General features: G+C 43.5%; 1 long non-coding RNA gene across 3 annotated transcripts in view; it reads right to left on the bottom strand.

Moving 5' to 3' along the window:
- The window catches only part of LOC310850557, a 94,938-nt gene extending 74,048 nt beyond the window's left edge, over positions 1-20,890 (bottom strand). For 2 of the 3 annotated variants that reach the window (XR_014567360.1, XR_014567361.1), the window contains exons 1-3: positions 20,827-20,890; positions 18,145-18,373; positions 1,481-1,535 (exon numbers count right to left, since the gene is read on the bottom strand). This is a non-coding gene — a long non-coding RNA (uncharacterized lncRNA). Of the gene's footprint in view, positions 1-1,480; positions 1,536-13,226; positions 13,463-18,144; positions 18,374-20,826 lie in introns of those variants that run through there. The other variant, XR_014567362.1, reaches the window with a different exon arrangement.
- Positions 20,891-21,946: the final 1,056 nt, after the last annotated feature.

Raw genomic sequence — 21,946 nt, 5'->3', positions numbered from 1 at the left:
ATGTTTTCCAGAGTACAAGCAGGGTTGCAAGCAGCTGTGTAGCTGTGCTGGTCCAGGGGGGAGGTTACCGTGGGGCGAGGTCCAGGACCTGAGTTGAGGGTCAGCAGACAGTCCTCCACGGGCGAAGCGGGGTCCACAGTGAGAAGCTGGGCAAGGACAGGAACTCTGGGGGAACAGGACTGGATGCTGGCCAAAACAGCTCTTCGACGACATTGCTCCCGCAACCTGGGACCGGGCTGACTGGCCTTTATCTTCTCTGAGGCCAGGGGCAGTCCTGGCCCCCAGGAGACCCGCCTCTCCTGGCCTTAAGGCGAGCACTCCTCCTGGGAGAAACCAGTTCCCTTCGCCTCTCTGCCCTGAGCCTCTGCAGTTCAGGGGAGGCTGAAGGGTTACTGGACCCAGGGGGAGACTCACCTGTAGGCACTGAGTCCTCAACCACCTCCGGAGCCAGAGTGGATTCACCTGGTGGCTGCTCCTGAGGATCCGGCACAGGTGTAGACGCTTCAGAATCAAGGCCCTGCCCCAGCTCAGCCGGCCCTGGAGGCAGAGACTCCTGTGCAGGCTGGGATTCCTCTGGTTCAGCCTCTGAATCAGATTCCCAGGCTATCACAGTAGCCAACAGGATCTTATGACTCTGGTGTGCTATTTGTATTGAAAGTCCCAGCCTGGTGCTACGTGTTTGTGTGTACAGTGGTACCTTGGGTTACAGACACCTCAGGTTACATACGCTTCAGGTTACAGACTCTGCCAACCCAGAAATAGTACCGCGGGTTAAGAACTTTGCTTTAGGATGAGAACAGAAATCGTGCTCTGTCAGCGGGGCAGCAGCGGGAGGCCCCATTAGCTAAAGTGGTGCTTCAGGTTAAGAACAGTTTCAGGTTAAGAACGGACCTCCGGAACGAATTAAGTACTTAACTTGAGGTACCACTCTACATGCATGATCCTGAGCTAATGTCCATAGTGCAGTGGCAGAGCACATGCTTTGCATGCAAAACATCCCAGGTTCAATCCCTGGCATTGTCACAAAGGTCTTGTCTGATACTCTGAAGAACAGCTGTCAGTCTGTATGGAAGATACACAGCTTCCCTCAAGCATCTGGATGGCCACTCTGAGAACTTGATACTGGATTAGATGGGCCACTGGTCTGATCCAGCAGGCTCTTTTAGCCTTTTTATGTTCACCTAGAGAGAGATGTGGTCTCACTTGCTATCAAGGAACTTCCTTTGTTCTGCACGACAGCCTTCATGTACAGAGCCCCATGCCTCCCCACAATAGATTCAATCTTGTTTGCAACCCTCGTTGACAGGAGAGGAGAAAGTGGTGAAACCAAAGTCCTCAGTTATTTAAATGCATGTTTCAGAAGGAAAAACAATGATAAAAGGTGGCCTGAAAAGCAATTGGCAGTGGCAGGGGTGGGGGTGGGGGTGGGAAGAGAAAAGGACTTTTGCATTTGTATGTGAGGAAGTAACCCATTACTCACAGTTTGATCCATTTCCTTTCACCAATAGTGTCAAAGATGCAAGGTCATCATCCCACTGCAAGGGAAAGAGATTACAAAAATATTAATGGAATCCTTGGGATTATGGTGTGTTTTACCAGAAGTAAAACTATGTTTTTCATACATTTCCACATATAAAAATAGCTTGAATGGATTCTTGAAATCATTGGCTTAATAGTGCTATGACAGAGAGGGAGGGAGGGAGGGAGGGAGAAGAGTCTCTAGTGACCAAAATCAGGTCACAGGAATGAAGCTTAATAGAGACATTGAGTGGGAGGGATAGCTGGGCACACAACTTGGGCTGGGTCCTGAAAACCTGGCCTCCTGTCTCTTCCACACTAAAGACTAATATATGACTAGGACTATAGCCAAGCCTTCCTGAACCCCAGGCCCTCAAGATGTTAGCACTACAACACTCATCAACAGCAGTCAACATGGCCAAGTGAGGAATTTGGGAGTTGAAGTTCTAGCAACATCTGGGAAGCACTAGGCTGGACCATAGTTATCACCACCCAGAAGTACCACTGAAAGGTTTAGTTGTTGGAAGCAGAGCTATATCAGTGGTACGGTGAGATTCCCAGAAAGGTCTACAGGCTGGTTTGGTGTATTTTAAAAGCATTTGCTGTTTCAGTTTGGTACCTCACATGATAACCAAAGATATGTCTTCCTGAAGAATACACACATCTCGTCTGAAACATAGGGGTTAATGACTTTTCTTCCCACTCCGGTCCAGCCTTCCCTAAATTGCACCCTTGATAGCTTCCACCTAATAAACCATTTAAGAGCACAAATAGAAGGAGCTATAACCAAAGTACATATTTCAAACAAATGGAAACAAAAACAGTGCATTCCCCATATTGCCAAGAATTTCCACTTTTGGACTCATTTCTCACTGGCTTGGGTTCAGGAAGGCTGAGGGCTCACCCCATTCCTTTAGACTCAGTAACACATATTGCATATTGCTAAAAGTTTGCTAGTGTCCACATTTTCATGCTTCTAGACATTTTTTCAGCACAATGGTCTTGGGTTATAATGGGGCAAAAGGGCCTCTGACAAGTAATGGAAAGCCATCCTTTACATATCATCTGAGTCACAGGAACTGGGCAAAGGTAATCTAGAGTACCCATCAAACATGTCTCGTCCTCATTTTATAATCCAGGAACGAAAAGCAGCAACCACAAACCACACTTCAAATATTCGCTTTGCTTATTAAGGGACATGCTTGTAGCAAGTTTCTGCACTGATGGTATCTGCTAAATTGTGTGAGGTTTCTAATCGCTAAGTGGATTGTGCTTCAAAGAGCTAAATGAAAATATGCAATATATCAGTGTTACTTAGGTTATGTAGAGGGAAAAAATGACAAGGAGACCGAAAGACCTTCTGGCAAAGCAGAGCAACCTAAATGCAGAAAGAAAGCATCCACTTAAGACTTCTTCTGGGTCTTTCTTCATGCAATTCATTATGCTTTATGCCATTCATAATGTGTGTGTGTTTTCAAGCTAGATGAAACTGAGCAATAATTTTAGTGCACTCAAGGACTGTGGATGCAATACATACCGCTAAGGAGTATCTGAGTGGAAATTGTGTGATCCCATCATGCACACAACAGCACAGGAACTGCTTTGCCATGCTGAGATTCCACAGTACAGCAGCATACATGTCATCACTGGAACCATACATATAAGAGGCACCAGTTGCTATGAGGCAGACCAGTGGGGAGTGACTTTAGTCGCACCTGCCCTTCTAGGCCAGGCAACAGCTGGGTAGGAACATCCACGTGTAGCTGGTTCCATCACTGGGATTCTGGGATTCCTATGCACATTGTAGTGCCATGGAATCTTACCCTGTGCTAGGACTGGGCTGTAGACAGCTGTTGGAAGGGGGTCAGGGACCAAGAGTTGTGTCAGGGAGTCACAACCAAAGACCACACCAGAGTCCAGAAGACTGTTGTTCAGGCAAAACACTGGTCCAAACAGGAAGCTCTCACTGTCCAGGAGAGCCCAAAGGCCATGTTGGGTAGTCAGGCCCAGTACAGGCCTTAAGAATATTTTGCATGTGCAGCTTTCTAGATGAAAGTTCCTAACCTTAATGGATGGTCAGGCATCTATAATAAGTTTGCCAGCAGTGTGCAGTGCCTCTGGAATGGAGCATTCTCCTTCAGGGTCTAGGTTGGACAAATCAGGATATGTTTGGGGTGATTAGGACAGAGGTCAGACAGAGAAGAAGGAAGGCATTTGCATTTCCCAGAGGTCTCACGCTACTATGCATATCTGACAGTGGCAGTCCTTGGGGTCTCAAATTTCAGAAGTGCCCTGTGTCATAGCTATCAACTTTTCCCTTCTCTTGTGAGGAATCCTATTCAGAATAAGGGAATTTCCCTTTTAAAACGGGAAACGTTGGCAGCTATGCCCTGTGTGGCATCAATATTTGGTGACCCCCTGTCTCCTACACTCCATACTAAGGTGTCATTGTGGCATCTCCTGCAGTGCCTCTGAGGCTCAGTGCCCAGTGGAACTAAACCAGTCCCGCTCCCCTTCTGGATCTGACAAGAGTCAGTCTCACTGAATATGCTTAAGGTGAATTCCATCCCACCTTGTCCCAATTCTCTGACCAAACTGAGTCAAAGTTCTGGGGTATATTTAAAATGACTGTGAGGCAGAGTTCCTCTGTAATAACAGCTCTGTCCTCCTGCTCAGGGCTTCTCACCCACGTGTTCCTGCAATCTTTGTTATTCTTTAAGAATCTCTCGGTAAAGACCCCTCTGAGGACTTAAAGGTTCCTCAATTAAAAAGTTACTTTTTTTAATTAAAAAAATGTTGGGAGGAAAGTGGGTACCAAAAGAAGATGCATTATCTCTAAGCAGTCAGAGTTTGGTGCATTACTGGTGCGAAGGGATTCTTCTTTGAAAAGGGACTATATATAGCAGTGTTTGAATACACAAGTTTGTAAATCTGCATTCTTGAATGGTTACCAGAAGGATATCCTTTCCTTTCCTTTCCTTTCCTTTCCTTTCCTTTCCTTTCCTTTCCTTTCCTTTCCTTTCCTTTCCATTCTATTCTTTTTTCCTTTTATTGGCATGTCATCTAGTCCTGATCCATGTATCATCAGTGCTGAATGGGATTAAGAACTGGGATGGGCAGGCATATTGGCTTGAATGGCATTTCCTGGCTTCTCTGATTTCTTGTGCTTTTTAAGGAAATCATCAGATGCTTCGTCTTTTCTCCCAAAGTTTCCTTTCCTGTCATTGACAGCCACAGTCTCAAGTTCTCCCTCTCCGTCTCCCTCCCCTACTTTTTACTCCTTTGCCAAACCATGTGCCACAAAATCAGCTCCTCTTGGTTTTGTGCAAGAATATAGTTGGAAGACTTCTTTCGGAAAAAGCTGCTGGACATCACATAAATTTTCAGAGAAGTAGGGGTGGGAATGAAGCAGATGGGAATTTATGGCCTAAAAAGGGCTGCTACCCAGAAGTAAATCTCCTTCCTGATAAGCTACTTAGGAAGACCAATTAAGAGGACACAGATTTGCATAGAATTTGCATAGGCTAATCTATATGGAGCAATGCAAACCTAGAAATGAGTCGGCCCATTGAAATTAATGAGCCCAAGTTATTCAGGTTCATTAACCCCAATGGGTCTACTGTGAGTAGAGCTAGCATTCGATACATGTTTTGTAAAGCACACACATAGTTCATTAAATGGCGCTCTGAATCCTCTAGCAATTTTCAAGTGGACTGTGAAAGGAGAAAAAAAATGCTGGATAGACCATTGCTCCCACCTTTCTAGTTTCTAGGCTGCACCTTGAACTTGTCAAGCAGATGAGGGAAGACTATTAGATCAGGACTGGGCAAAAAGTTGCTCAGGGTCTATTGTTAGATTTTCAGGTGATTTGCAGTAGTTCAGAAAGGATTTCTGACTCCCAGTTGTAACTGAAGGAACAACAGAAATACATTTTTTCCTTCTAAATTAAGCTGCTGAAAGTGAAACCAAGAAAGCTTGGAGGGGAAAGTGGAGTCAGTGCCGGATTTACATATAAGCTAAACAAGCTATAGCCTGGGGCTATAGCTAAGCTATAGCTACTCTCTTGGGGGGGGGGATTTTAAAGGAAAAAACCTGGATGTACATTTCCAAAATATAAGATAAAAAACAAATAAAATGGCTTTAGATATCTATTAGGTCCATAAATTACCATATAGCATGTATTCAACACAAAAGTCAGCAACAATTTGTTGTTGACTAAGGACAGCTGGATATATAAAGGGCCCCATTACCTTCAGTAGCTTAGGGCCTGATCCAACCTAACTCCAGCCCTGACTGGAGTAGAAGAATTTGTATGTAAAAGGATTTGAGCATGATCTACAGTGTTGATGCTTGGTTGTCTCCAGCACTGCCCTTCCATTGGGGGACCTTCTGGAGCAGAATTTGGGAGCCTAGGTGAGGAGAGAGGAAGTTCCATTGCATGATTGTGCTTCAATCCTGCTGGTGACTTCCCATTGGGATACACGGTAGGCCACTGTGAAAAACATTGCTTGGTTTCTCAAAGACACATTTTTCTGACATTCTGTGTGCCCCTTCCTGAACCCCAATTTCACACCTGGCTCCAGTTGGTGGACCACAAAGTTCTAGAGGAACAATAAAGGGCATCTCGTATGTCTAAAGCACTCTAATATAGACAGGACTCCTTGCTCAATTTGGGACTGCTGGTAGCTTCAAAGCTCTAAGGGTGCGTAGACAGACAGGTAGGCAGGTATCTGGCAGATATTTGGCAGATAGGACTTCGGCATGCAAAACAGAGCAACCCTCAACATTTATCATTTGACAGCCAGCAATACAGGAAGAAAGCATTTAAGCAACAATAACCACCCCGAAAAAGCAACCCGAAAAAGTTGTATGCCAAGCCGGCTTAAGTTAACAAAGCAATTTGTGTAATGTTGCAGTGTGGTGGTTAAGTGATGTAACATCCCTTGAGAGAAAAGGAAGCGTGTATCTAAGAGTCTGATCAGACTAATCAGATTACCCGAGATCACAGACTGCCGTAATAGCACTCGGCCTGCAAGTTTCTATGTCTCTGTCTGGTTTTCCACATTTAAAAGTAAAGCAGCAGGGCTACGGCACCTGTTTTAATCATCAAAGAGAAAAAAGGAGGGATTGTGGGACTGGGACAGGGATTGCGGGAGAGAGTACATGGCAGAACTCTATCCAGTAATGTCTCATTATTAGATTTGCAACAAGTAGATAGCTCATAGTCATTTCTCACTTGTAATTACAGCTTGCAATGGCCTCGGCTACATGACTCTCTTCAGCAATTACCTCTTACATCTACAGATCAGGGAGAAATTCAAATCAGTCTGCATTTAAACTTACCTAATTCACACTTTCTGAAACAATATGTGAACTGAAACTCAGCCAGTTTCAGTTCAACCTACATTCTATGGGTTGGATGATATCACAGTTAAGCTGCTATTAACTCACAGGCATTCCCTAGTGCATGCAGACCCAGTTATAGAAATCAACACCAATAGTGTAAGTATAAATAAAAAACAAGTACTTTTGCAATTCTCAGAATATTTAACGTTACATTTTATTTCACATTATTGTATCTTGTTTTAAGAGCATAAAAAGAACAGGCTAATGAAATTCTCCTCTCTGAGGTTGCATAATCCTAATCCTTGGACACTCTTGCATAGAAATTCTGCCAAATTGTGGGCAATTTTTGCATTCCATCTCCGGACAATTTCATTTTAGTCAATAGCTCTCCTGGGCTGGAATTATTTGTATTACTGAATCAGGCAAGGATCCAAGGCAGTGTGTTGTATTAAAAGCATGCCTCTTTACCGCCGCTCAAGTAACAAACTGTAAATCGAGAATTCAAGGCTTGACAATTTCCAGGGACTTTGGGAAATAAAATTCATTAGGATTGTTTACATCATTGATGCTAAGAGAAGTGACTCCAGCAATCCTCTTAATTGTGATCAATCTTTATAACATAGGAAAATAGGAAGTTGCCTCATATTAAATCAGATTATTGGTCCATGTAACTCATATTGTCTACACCAGGCATCCCCAACCTGCAGCCCTCCAGATGTTTTGGCCTACAACTCCCATGATCCCTAGCTAACAGGACCAGTGATCAGGGATGATGGGAATTGTAGTCCAAAACATCTGGAGGGCCAAAGGTTTGGGATGGCTGGTTTACAATGACCAGCAGCAAAACTGACCAGTGGGGACTGAACCTTTTGAACCTATTGCATGCAAAACAGATGCTCCATTGCTGAGCTATAGCACATCCCTACCTGTATTCCAACAGCAGAAAACTGACTTCCTGGGTTTCTTTTGGAATAAACTAATTCAACCTGATCAAGAGTACTATGTTTCAGGGACATTAAAAATGTCCAGAAAACAGAGTGGCATGTGGCCCCCAGAAAGCTGTCCAGAAGAGAATATGGTCCTCTGGTTCCAAATAGTTCCACACTCATGGCCTAGCTGCACTGGCAGAGAAACAGGGATGCGGAGGGAGTGGACTGCCCCCGGCACCACTATTCCGGTAGGGTGCCATCATGGCGGGCCCCCCGACACACGCCGTGCACCCGTGCACGCACAGGACTCCATGCCCTCATGTGGCATGTCAAGCTCCTAGAACGCGCACCACACCCCTGCGGGTGGCACATCACACCCTCATGGGCAGCGTACCACACCCCTGGGATGCATGCCACTCCCCCAGGGTGCCAGCCATGCCTCCACCTGCTCTCTGCCCCCAGTAGCAGAGCATGCAGCTTTGCCACTGCCTAGTTTGTGTCAGCCAGAGCAACTTCTGCCTGTGTTTCCTCACTAGGACAACAGGACTGCTTTGCCAATCAGTAGCTAAAGCTTGATCATCACCATCACTACTTCCAAAAATTGGCCCCAGGAATTGGTTTTGAAGACACATCATGGAGCAACCTTGATGAAGCTAAGGAGGTCCGGGTCTGATCACTACCTGGGTGACAGCTTGCTTGAAAACACCAAAAATACTACCTTGAGTTTTGTGAAAGAAAGCATATTCATTAATTGCATTGCAATACTGTGGTATCTCGGGTTAAGAACTTAATTCGTTCTGGAGGTCCGTTCTTAAGCTGAAACTGTTCTTAACCTGAGGTACCACTTTAGCTAATGGGGCCTCCCGCTGCCACCTCTGCACCACCAGTGCACAATTTCTGTTTTCATCCTGAAGCAAAGTTCTTAACCCGAGATACTATTTCTGAAGCGGCTGTAACCTTAAGCGTCTATAACCCAAGGTACCACTGTACACGTGTTTTCAAGCTAGCTTTCTTAAAGTATGGGAATACAGGAAGCTAATATAGGAAACTGACTCATACTAAGTCAGACCACTGGTCCATCTAGTTCAGTATTGTCTACCCTGTCCTGCATAGGCTCTTCAAAGTTTCAGGCATGGGTCTCTCCCAGACATAACGGAGATGCTGGGGATTCAACCTGGGAGCATTTCCATGCAAAGAAGATGCTCTACCACTGAGCTACATCCCTTACCCAATCTGATTTTTCAATAATCACCTGACCTTCCAGGACCAACATTGCTGTGAACTCAAAATTTCAGAGGAAGTGCAACCCTAGTCAGAACAGGTTGTACCCCCAATCTTGGATCAACTTGTCCAGGCATGTCCAAAGTCCGTCCCAGGGGCCACTTGCAGTCCTCAGGCTGGTTTCAAATGGCCCCCCAGGCAATTTTGAAAAAGCAATCTCTTGTGGCCCCCGAGCGCCTGTCCACAAAAGCCATTTCCTTTTTGTGGGCCCATCACGAGTTCTCCCCTCTGTGTGGGGCGCAGGGCTAGCCCCCGCACCATTAGGGAGTCCCTGGCTGCGTCACACCTTGGGTTGACCAATCTGGTCAGCCAGGGGTGTGTGGCTAAATAAATAAATGCTACAGTACACATTTGGGACGTTGATGCTGCACTGATGGCAGTGGTAGAGAGGCGGCCACTGCCTTGACCTCAACCGCCACGTTTCCCCTTCCTCATTTCCCTTTACTTACTTGCGTGCAAGCAGAAGGGGGAAGGGGTCTCTCAGTTAGGTAGGCACGAGGCCTCCCCATTGGAGCAGCCCCGATCCCTTTCCTACTTGCATGCAAGCAGGAGGGGACAGGGATCATGCCTCAATTCTCATGCATGTTGTAGTCTCCATCATCTGGGGCAACAGGCTGACAAAGGCTGCTGTAGAGTCTCAGGAGTTGAAGCAGCCCAGGAAAGGAGATGCCAGTAATAATGGAGAGCTTGTTTCTTTGAAGTTCAACCACAGTCACTGTTCTCTTCTGCCTCCTCAACACCTAAGTGTAAATGTAAGTTAAACCCAACAATTTCTGGGGGGTGGAATCCTAAAAAGCTCAACAACTTCACACATGTTCACTTCATCAAATCTGGCCCTCTTTGAAAAAGTTTGGACACCACTGAACTTGTCTACTGACCAACAGTACTTCCATCTTGTCTGGATTGAGTTTCAGTTTGCAAGCCCACATCACTGGGTCCAGATAACAGACTCCTTGGCATTAGTTAAACATGGGGGGTCATGGGCTGGATATCATGTGCATAGTGATAGGACCCAACACCCAAATGCTGGGTGTTTATTCTTATTTCTATTAAGGTCATATATTGAAGCAAAAAGTGTTCAATGCTGTTCTTTTCAAACACACTCTAACTGAGGGATATGTCCCCACCCCCATGCATATAAGTACTGGCTATATAAGATGGGAAGTGGCTGCCCTTCTTCTAACCCCAAATTCAGGAGAACATAACCATATGCCAAAATAAACAGGTCTTTCCACACTGACAAATTTATTTATTTAACTAATAAAATTGAGTTGCACTGGCATATGGAAAAATTAAAAATAGCTATCCATTAGAGAAACATGAACCTTTTAATATTAACCATTTGGATCTTATCGCAGCAATAACATTTATACCTTTATAATAAGTCTCATTCTGTATTAACCAGTTTGGTTTTCATTAATTTGATACGAAACACTTGCTAATATATTAGAAAAGTCACTAACACTATTAATTTACTAGATAAATTACTTTTGTATCTTGAAACTTTAAACGAAATGGAATTCACTAATCCTAATTGGTTTGCCTTCTACTGGAATTATTTCCCATTAGTTCAGCATGGTTTCTCGTTTCATACTTGAACAGAGGAGGCTTCTTCAGTTCCCAGCCTTGGGGTACAATCCAATGGGTTTATTAATTATCAGGTATTCATTTAAAGGGGTTAATTAAGCAATAACTTTTCATGGACGGCCATGTAGGAAGACATGCTGCTGATTAAAGCACAGAGGCCATCATTTTCTTCCATTGTGAAAGAAATAAATATTTTCAAATTATTTAACTAATTAGCTAGGAGTTCCCAAACCCCTCTATGAGAAATTTGGCAATGGGCTACTTTTTCTTTCTTCTTCCCATCTGCTGCTCTCAGTTGTTGCTTCACACAACCTATTCATGTGCTAATAAGCTCATCACGGGCAAGTTTTCCTTCCTCTCACCAGCATTACACTGGCACAGCTTTTCTCTGTGTTGAAAAAACTGCCACCGGACAGAAACATCAAATAAAATGGTCATTTTAAAATGACGAAAAGTACAAGGAATGGGTGGGTGGTCTTGCAATTGCCACCCACTGGTTACATAAGAATATAAAAAGAATGCCCTGCTGTACCAGGCCAGTGGCCCATCTAGCCCTGTTCTCACAGTGGCCAACCAGATCCTCAGGGCAAGCAACAACAGCACTCTCTTAACCTGTGGTTTCCAGCAGCTGGTATTAGGAAGCATATTGCTTTGAACAGTGCAGGTGGAGCATAGGCTCAAGTCCTGGATCAAGTGTGTTTCATCTACTGTGTGATGCTCTAGAAATATTTGAACACTGCTACTACATTTTAATCTTATCTTCTGCTATTTGCTTATTAAACATCAAGCCCAGCTGATCCTAAAAGACTTAGGAACACATAGAGATGGCTAGCCAAGAACAGAAAAAGAGAAAGACTTGCTGCTCCATCCAGTACCCTACATGGTCAGGCAAAGTGTCCAGGGAAGAATTCTATTATTTATTAATTTATTATTTATTCAATTTATACACCACCCTATACCCAGAGGTCTCAGGGCAGTTCATAACAAGACCGCAACATATAAAATCAAACCAAAAGCAGTAACCCAATAACCCAACTCCCCCCCCCCCAAAGCCACATTCTAAAAGGGTGTTGGATCTGACATATGGTGAACTTGCTGTCATTTAAAAAATGACTGGCAGCTGTGTTCCTGAATCTGAGGAAACATCCCATCAAAAGATTGACATTCCACAAAGGGTTTAGAAATTCCAGATCAAATGAGTGCTTTTTCTAATGAAAGATTGCAAAGTGTTCACATAAAACTAAGGTGCTAATTATCCGTTGCAAGAATGATAGTTATTGGACTGGGCCTGAAGTTCAGATTCCTGTTGACTCCAGGCAGAAATAATTGTGGTTGTTCTGCCATTCTAAAAATATGGCCTTACGTGTCCAATGGAAACTTCCCAACACAGCTCCAGGTTTGCATATTGGATATTTGCAAAGTGGTTTGTTGTGAGAAACCCACAAATCAACTATTTCCCCACATGATGGATATGGAGAGTGACGAGAAATAACTGAGAACGCTGGAGAAAATAATGATAGGTAGCACTCAAGTAGCTGACCAGTGGCAAGCCTAGCCAAGATAGCTGGACAGACATACAGATAAACGGATCTTTGTATTCACAATTGTCCTGTGAGAAGACAAAATAAGCACATAACAGACTCCCTGTGGTGTGGTAGCCATTACCTGAAAGCTACTCTGAACAGCTTGTGCGTTTGTCAGGTGTTGCATATTACCTAACAAACTGCCTTAAACCAAATCAGACTATTGGCCCACCTAGTTCAGTATTATCTACTCTGACTGGCAGCAGCTTTCCAGAGTTTCAGACAAGATTCTCTCTCAGTCCTACCTGGAGATGTCAGGGATTAAACCTGGTAGTTTATGTAAGCAAAGCAGATCCTCTGCCAGGGAGCTCCATGTGATATATCAGCCTCTCAACAGAATCTCTCCCATGACTGACAGCCTCTCTCCTCCACCCCAATATCTATCTATCATATTTGCATAAAGATTGCATATGTCAATTTATCTGTTTAGATGCAACATTAGAAATATTTAATGAAATTGAAGGAGAAATACAACAAATATTGCTATACAGTGGTACCTCGGGTTAAGAACTTACCATATTTTTCGCTCTATATGACGCACCAGACCACAAGACGCACCTGGTTTTTGGAGGAGGAAAACAAGAAAAAAATATTCTGAATCTCAGAAGCCAGAACAGCAAGAGGGATTGCTACGCAGTGAAAGCAGCAATCCCTCTTGCTGTTCTGGCTTCTGTGATAGCTGCGCAGCCTGCATTCGCTCCATAAGACGCACACACATTTCCCCTTACTTTTTAGGAGGGAAAAAGTGAGTCTTATAGAGCAAAAAATATGATAATTCATTCCGGAGGTCTGTTCTTAACCTGAAGCTGTTCTTAACCTGAGATACCACTTCAGCTAATGGGGCCTCCTGCTGCTGCTGCGACGCCAGAGCACGATTTCTGTTCTCACCCTGAAGCAAAGTTCTTAACCCGAGGTACTACGTCCAGGTTAGCAGAGTCTGTAACCTGAAGTGTCTGTAACCTGAGGTACCACTGTATTGGGAGGAATACTATGTCCACAGAAGAATGATCTTTGTAAAATGGGACACATGGTGAACCCCCTACTTCACTTGTTCTATTCTTCTGCAAGCTGTTTCCTTGAGATTCCCCTATATTGCTCTTTGGAAAACATGTGGTCCATAACCTGCATTTCTTGTGATGGGAAATGTAGAGCTAGAGGGTCACTTGTAAGACAGAATCGGTGGATAGGACAGAGAGGCACTTTATCTTCAAAACAACCCTGTAAAATAGACCACAGTGAAATTTGAGCAATACAACGAAAGGTATAGTACTAGCACCTTCAAAACTAACACATTTAGTATGGCAAAAGCTTTTGGGAACTAATGTTAACTTCATCAGATGCATCATTCTTGCTAATCCATTACATTTTATGGAATAGTACATTGAGTAGCCTCTAAAAAGGTGCATGACCATTATTTCATTTGTGCTGTAAATTATGACTAGTCGGCTACGCCTTTGACTGAAAATATTCATTGAGCAGTATACCCAACACCACATAATGAGTGAGTGATGGAAAAGAGGATTTTTATGCTAGGTCTGCAGATCCCCTACCACTGAGCCACAGCTTCTTCCCCTGTATCAAAGAAAGGAATCAGGTTGTCCCTGAAAGAACAGATCCAAACAGCTAGGGGCAAAAACACAGGATGCTATGAGCTGGCAACGAGAGGATAATGAAGGAATTGGCACAGTTCTTCTGAAAAGAAGTCCTCACATGACTTTGCAATTCATTTTTCTTTGGTGCCACATGGTATTGGTTATGCAATGGCAAAACTTGTAATTCTGTCAGCTGCCAAACTTAGTGCCAAGAAACATTATATAAATTTCTCTTTGCAGCCATCTGCCAGCACATGTTCCATTTCTGGTTTCCCTAGAGCAGATACCAGAAACCCAGATTAGCTATAGCTTCAAAATAAAAACTATATTTGCCTTTGTGACCAAGCTTGTTCTGAATAGGATGGGTCCTGGGCTTGGCATTTCTGGGAAAGACTGAGAAATTAGAGACACTAATGGTCAGGAAAGACAGAAGTGGACTAAATGGACCAATGACCTAAACCAGGGAAGAGCTGTATCTCCAGGATAGAACATCTACTTTGCATTCAGAAGGTCCCAACTTCAATCCCCAGGGAGAGATTCTTATCTGAAACCCAAAACAGCCTCTGCCAGTCAGTCTGGACTATCCTGTGCTAGATGGACTAATGGTGAGACTCAATATAAAGTAGCTTCCTTATGTTCCTGGCACAGGGCAGGGTAGGGAGTTGGACCACAGGAAACTCACTGGCAGTTTTGCAACCTGACCAGCCCAATTTACAAGGCTGGAAGGAGTGAAAGGCTAATGGCACAAGAACTTCCCAGCATATGCCCAACCCACACTGAAGCCACATCCTCCTAAAACTCTAGACAGCAGCCAAAAAGGAGGAGGAAGATATTCATGGTGTCCAGGATTCATGTACTCTCACGGGATTCATGCGCCAATAAGCTTGCAAATATATATTTATCATGTGTGCATGGAGAGACAGACAGATAGAATAGCAAGCATGGAGAAGGGGGACAATCTGGTTTAGAATCCTGGATGGGACAGAGGGAATTTAAACCTTCACTGCCTTCCTGTGATTCAGATCAGGAATCCCTCCACCACACCTGCTATTAGTATTGGTATGTATCCTACTCAGTTAATCAGACCCATTAACATTAATAGATGTTCATTTCAATGGGTCTACTCTGGCTATGGCTAGTAATAGATATAACCCATTGGTAGAAAAGCCTCCTTTTGCACCAATGGGAATGTCCCTCTCAAAGCAGAGAGCAGGCATGGAAGGGATCAGGATTGGGACCGCAGGGTGGGTGGGTGGTTTCAGTTTGGATGACTGCTAGTTGCTCTTTTAGAAACTACCATTCACTGATTGCATACTGAGGGATTGGACTTTATAACATTTAAGATGTATTAGTTTTTTTTAAAAAAATGTAATATCTGAATTGTCCTGGATCTTCACAAAAATCCTCGAAGACAAGTTATGCTCAGAAAGAATATCTTGCTCAAGGCCACCCAGTTAGTTTCATGGCTAAGCATGGATCTGATGCTGGCCCTCCCACACCTAAGCTGAACAGTCTGTCTGCAAAGCATTGAAGAAGGCGGCGTAGGATAAATGCCTGTGTTACAAGGTTTTTCCAAGAACATCAAAGGCAAGAGATATGGGATTGCCTTTGAGTATTTAAAATCACACATGTCTACACCAAACTCTTTCCATGAGCCAAGTGAACCTGACTTGACTTGCCTAGTCTGTCATACAAAGCCATATGAACTTGATTTAATGATGTCTGTGACACTAACAAAGTAATATTTTTAAAAGGAAATCCAAATATTTGTATATTTGCACCAGATAGGTATTCAAATAGGAGCAACAACATGTTGATAAAAGTCTATAGAACTCACATCCCACCACCTGAAATTTCTGAACCTGTGTTCACATGATCTGACAAACACTTGATGTCAGTTGCATGTATCTGTGCTGAGTCCAGAAGAGATAGAGTTGCAAACATGGCCTGCAAACACACTTAGGTCCATTGGTTTCAAGTGACTTATGCAAATTCAACTCATTTGAGAATCTGGTTAAACAATCATATGATCACACCCTGAGCTCTGGACATTTCACTCAAAACCACAACCACAACCCACTAATTTGGTTTATCAATTGACTTCTGAGTGTCCTCTAGTCAGAGTCAGTCCTACCATTAGGCAGAGTGAGGCAGTCGCCTCAAGCAGCAGATGCTTGCAGGACAGGCAACAGCAGAATAGAGCCGTGTGTTCCACACAATTCCATAAAGCTAGCCTGCTGTGGTGAAGGGCACTTGTCTGTGTTGAAGTAAGATTCGATTACCAGTCTGATCAGTTTTTAAACATGGAACATAGAAGGAGCTGCCATCTTGTCTAATGCTTCAGGCAACAAAGTGACCCTAGTCTCAAGATCACGGTGATTGTATAAAATGGTTAAAACACATCAAGTTAATTGACCAAATTATACAAAAGAATTTACAGTTGCCCTTCTCAGCAGTGCCCATTCATTTACAGTGCCCATTCATATCTTGCACTGGGAAACATTTTAGGAGAGAGAGAGAGGGAGAGGGAGAGGGCAACTAAAAAGGGTGTGTGTCCGCCTGAATCAAAATTAACCAAGCAACAACTTTAAGTCATTTTGTATTCCTGCAAGCACGTTACAAAATTACATCACTCTCTACCTCATTAAACAATGTCTGTGTGGGATTCTGGAAATGCAGCCCCCTTGCACTATTAATTAAGCAACTGCTCTGTTGCCATATAAACAGCACCCAGATGCACAGTGTGTTCTGCTCTGTAGTTTCCTTTCAGTTCTCTATGCATGGATGCACCAGACTGGTGTGAGCAATCTCACTTGGAAAGGGTGTCCTGTTGGAATAAGGCTGGTGGCTCCTTTATTTCTTAGCATGAGCACAAGAGCTCAAATGAGGTGTTTAGAAAGCCACTCAAAACAAAGCAGATCACTTCCACTGAGAGCAATCAGACATGCACAGTTAAAATATGCTAAAGGCTTGAGCTCAGGCCTCTTAGCTCCCATCACAAGTGTTCCATTCAGGCTCAAGTACCCTTGCAGAATACTCCTGATCAGCTCTTGACATTACTAAAAACAACTGTCCAACCCACCGTATTATCTGTCATTATTGTAATGGTATTAACTTTCCACACACACACACACACACACACACACACACACACACACAATAATAATAATAATAATGGAACCATGTTCTTAGGTGTCACCTTGACTGTGGGCCCAAGGGTGAACTTCAATTTTACTTGAATTTAAGTGAAATGGAAGAAAATGGGCTATTACTCCCACCTTCTCTGGTTGCATATTCCAAACTAAATTATGCAGTCTTCAAGCGGCAAGTAAATATAAGGATAGCCATTTTCTAGGCACAATAGTCTCAGCTAGCAGGAGTCATTATTTTCTGGGCATTATCATCTGAACTATTTTGCTAGGTTTGTGTTTATGTAGGTGTTTGTTTGTGTGTGTATATATATATATATATATATATATATATATATATATATACACAAATTCATTTCTTTTTCTTATATACTGTTGACATGTGCCTATCCCAGGAACCTTTCTCAACCGGAGGGCCACATTCCCTCATGGGAAAACTTCCAGGGGCCACATGCCAGTGGTGGGTGTGACTCAGAGGCAAAAGTGTGCAGAGTAAGAAATGTGACTTTCTTTCATTTGTATGTTAGGATACATTCCAACCACTCAAAATTCTGAGGTTTCTATATTCACACATGCACCTCCTCGCCTACCACACTCCAGGGAAGCACAGAGCAGAGCCAACGAGGGTGTGGTCTGGGAAGAGGGGTGTGTCCTAGGGAGGGGGAGTGGCCTGAGGAGAGTCCCAGGGCCAGATAGAGAGCCCTGGAGGACCACATTCAGCTCCTGGGCCTGAGGATCCCCACTATATATGTATATATCTTACCTGAAATGAAATATTTGTCCTGGAGGGCTTTGCCAGCTGGATAAATGGGTCTTTACCATGAGTGTCTGCTTCTTAGGGTTCTAGTCTTGCTTTAAATTATTTTTAGTTTAGATAGAAGGCGAGTCAGAGGCACATAAAATAAGGGTATATGAATTTACACAATATGGAAAAAGTTTCTCTCCCATTCATAATGCTGGAACATCCATGGAAACGAAATGTTGGAAGATTCAGCACAGACAAAAGTACTTCTTCGTGCAGCACATATAATTATGACATTCGCTTCCTCAAGAGGCAGTGATTGCCACCAACCTAAATGGCTTTAAAGAAGAATTAGAAAAATTTATGGAGGATAAAGCTATCAATGGCCACTAGCCATGATGGCTGTGTTCTACCAACCTCTGAAGAACAGTTGCAGAGGAACGCATATGGGAAGAGCGTTGTTGCACTCCAGTTCCTGCTTGTGACCTTGCCTCAAGCATCTGGTTGACCAGTGTGAGAACCCATTTCTGGATTAGATGGACCTTCAGATTGATTCCTTGATTCATCCACAGGACTCTTCTTATGCACTTATGTTTACTCAATGGTTCACTTCATATCCTATATGTGACACCAAAGACCTGGGCCCCTGCAGAAGTTGCATTAGATTATAAGATATAGATTTCTGTATTCTCTCTTTCCATTTGTTAAGTTGTGGGCGAACATATCAGACGACACAGCGATTCTTCCAAAGCAACTCTTTATTTGTAAGCTGGAACAGAACTAAGCTGAGGAGCTCAGTCAGCCTGCTTATATAGAGCTCCAGAACAATGTAACTGTTGCCATTTTCTAAAACTATCCAATCACTGAACGTCACTTTTCGATCCTTCATTTGCATACAAAACCATCCAATCACTGAACGTCACTTTTTGATCCTTCATTTGCATAACTATCTACAGTATCCCCCTGCTGGCCCAGGGTGAGAACTTCAGTACATAACACCATTCTTTTCTGGAATTCAAGCTACATAATCCATTATGCTTTTGGCAAGTTTAATCCCCCCCCATTGCATAACTCAATAAAAATGTATTTGCAAATGTAATTACAGATCAAGCTAACAGCTTTAATCACAGTCTGTACAAAGCATGTTATGAAATGGCTTCATATATATGGCTGGGAAGTTTATGTGATATATTCTTTAGTAAACTGTAATAAAAAAAAAATGGGGCGGCCATGCACCAGAAAGTACTGACCCAATTTTTGTACCCTTTAATAAAGCATTATTAAAACATTAGTATGGCATTTAATAGAACATGGGCTGTTAAAATTATGAAATGGCTCGCCATGTTGTGAGATACATGTTGATGACCGTAAGTATAAATAACTGTGGTGTACTTTACACATTGTACCTAATGGAACCAATGGCCCTTCTAATCCAGAAGTCAATAAACCCCATATCTTCTAGGGTTTTTTTCACTCCACTAGTGGGCACCTCAAAGGATCAGGCTATTATGTTGACAAATAAGGATTTAGGATCCTGTGCTATTAGTACTGTGCAATCACACTCCCAAAAAGAGGCACCATAATTTGTTGGCCGTATACCTGCCTTGCATACAGAAGCTCTAAGTTTCCATGACTGGCAGCTCCTGTTAAATGATCAGGCAAAGGTGAAGGCAAAGACCTCTGTCTGAGATGTCTGAGAGCTGCTGTTGTTGAGAGCAGTGAGTACTGAGCTAGGTGAGCCAGGGGTCTGACAGAAGAAGACCAGTGTGGCTTAGCGGTTAGAGTGTTGGACTAGGACCTGGGAGATCAGGGTTCATATCCCCCCTTGGCCATGAAGCTCACTGGGTGATGTTAGGCCATTCACTGCCTCTCAGCCTAACCTACCTTACAGGGTTGAGGAAAGGTAGGCCACTTCAAACTCCTTGGAGAAAAATATGGGTACAAATTCAATAAATAAACTAAATAGCATAATATTCTCTGTACTGTACTGCACATTACTGACCTCAGCTCCTTTGTGAGCAGTTCCTCTGCGTGCAAGGACAGTTGCTCACAAAGGAGCAGCCACTGGCACTGTGCAGGATCAGATCCTCATCCATCTGATCCATCAGGATCAGATCCTCATCCTCATCCAGCAGGATCAGATGAAGAAGCTGCTTGAGAGGCCCTCCAAATATGCCCAATTTCACTCGGCCCTCTGGCAAATCTGGTGCACAGCCATCATCATCATCATCATCATTATCATAGCAGCTACTCAGGTCATTTGAGAATTGTGGGTGGCAGTTTTGGTCCTAGTGTGGATAGACTGAGCTGAACTGTGTGTGCACTGTGCATATGAAGCCGCTGTTCCAACCTATAAGGAAAATAATTTATATATATATATATAACTGCATCCTCCTGTTTGAACTTGTGTAATGAAAGCATAACTGATCACTTGCACAGCCAGGGAAAAGAAGTTTGCAGAGGGAGAAGTAGAAAAAAATATTTTACTCTGGAGGCTTTTTCTAAAGTGCCCTTGTTTGTTGTCTTGGCAGGAAAGTTCAGCACTTGGCACCAAGATGTTGGAATTTGGCCCAACTGTAGAATTGCTCCACTTGGCCTTCCTCTCTCTCCCTCTCTTCCTTCAGGATCCTGTTGCTAAGCAGATGGCCCGATGGCCGATCTGGGGGCATTTTCGGCCCCACCCTTAAGCTACAGCCTGATTCACTCTCCTCTCCCCGCCAACAAGATGAAGGTCTTGCTTCTCCTACTTGCTAATAATAACAGTAAAAGAAACCCCAGAGCCAAGTTTGTGCAAGTAAAACCAAAGATGCTTTTGCCAAGAACACAAGACAGCAGCTGAAGAAAAGGAGTTTGTGCTGTTTGTTCTCTCTCTCTCTCTCTCTCTCTCTCTCTCTCTCTCTCTCTCTCTCCCTCTCTTTCTCTCTCTAACCCCAAGGGAATCGGGGCTGCTATAGATTGTTATCCTGTCAGACTTGTTCTGGTTTTCCTCTTTCTGCTTTTGCACAGACTTAAGGTACTACCAAAGTCACCTCGGGCCGCCACCCCTTCCTCATCTTCAATTTCCCTGCCTCCCTCTCTTTAATAACTTTATCAACTCACCGAACTTCAGGATGATTTGTGCCTTTCAGAGTCTTGCTTCTTTCAGCCAGGACTTGGATCCCATCCATTCTGCAGTGTGTGTGTGTGTGTTGCTTTTTTATTATGAAAGGGCACACTTAACTCTTTCTCAGGCCATAGCAAATATGCATTCATCTATTTCCCAGGCAGAACATTTTGGAAGCTTTTCTACCTGCACTTCTCCCTCAAAAAACCCCCGAAACCTTACAAACAAACAAAACAAAAACCAATTGGACTAAAATCAAAAGGTATTGCTTCAAAAGCCGAAAAAATGGGGGAAGGAGGGTAGAAATTTTGACCCTACAATTTCTCTAGATGAATGTGCTTTATACTGAGCAAAGATGAGATTTTCCCTGCTCCTTTCCTTAATTTTCCTCTGTTTTCCTCTGCCCTGCATTCAGAGCTGTCTCTACTGTTTGCTAGAGTGAGGTGGCTGCCTCAGGCGGCAGTTGCTGAGGGGACAAGTAATTGTGGGAATGGGTTGGAGAACAGAGCTATGTGGACCACACAGCCCACCTCTTACTCTTTAAGCTAGCTTGCTTCCTTTAGGATGATGCTGTCCAACTGTCAGAACTGTTTTTTAAAAAATCAACTTTTGTATGTGGGGGGCGGGGAGCACTTTCCTGACTTTACCTCAGGCTTTACTTGCATTCCACTTCTGCTGAATTCCAGTTCAAATTAGAAAAGGTGTTACATTAATTCAGCAACTGCAGCATACACAGCGTGCCAGTGGTTTCCTCTCCATCACTTATTTTGCCTTTCCTCTCCATTGCTATATTCCTGATGACACCTAGGATGGCCTCTGGTTCCTACTTCACAGAAAGCACCCTGCATTTGAAAGATAGTCTGCTCCAACAAACCAGTGTCATATATTCGCACCTGGGAGACCATGATTCAAATCCTCACTCAACCATGAAGCCCAACAGATGATGTGGGGCCAGTTACTGTCTCTCAGCCTAACTTATCTCAAAGGGCGAGGCTCACATGGAGAGCAGGAGAACCATGTGTGCCATCTTGAGCTTATTGGCAGAAAGGTGGGATATAATGTTAATAAATGAATGAATGAATGAATGAATAACTTTGTTTAAGGGTAAAGAAACAT

Source organism: Podarcis gaigeae (assembly GCF_964106915.1).
Source record: "Podarcis gaigeae genome assembly, chromosome: 8".
Taxonomy (NCBI): Eukaryota; Metazoa; Chordata; class Lepidosauria; order Squamata; family Lacertidae; genus Podarcis; species Podarcis gaigeae.
The sequence above is the reverse complement of the archived record's forward strand: the minus strand, read 5'-3'. Positions and strand labels throughout refer to the sequence as shown.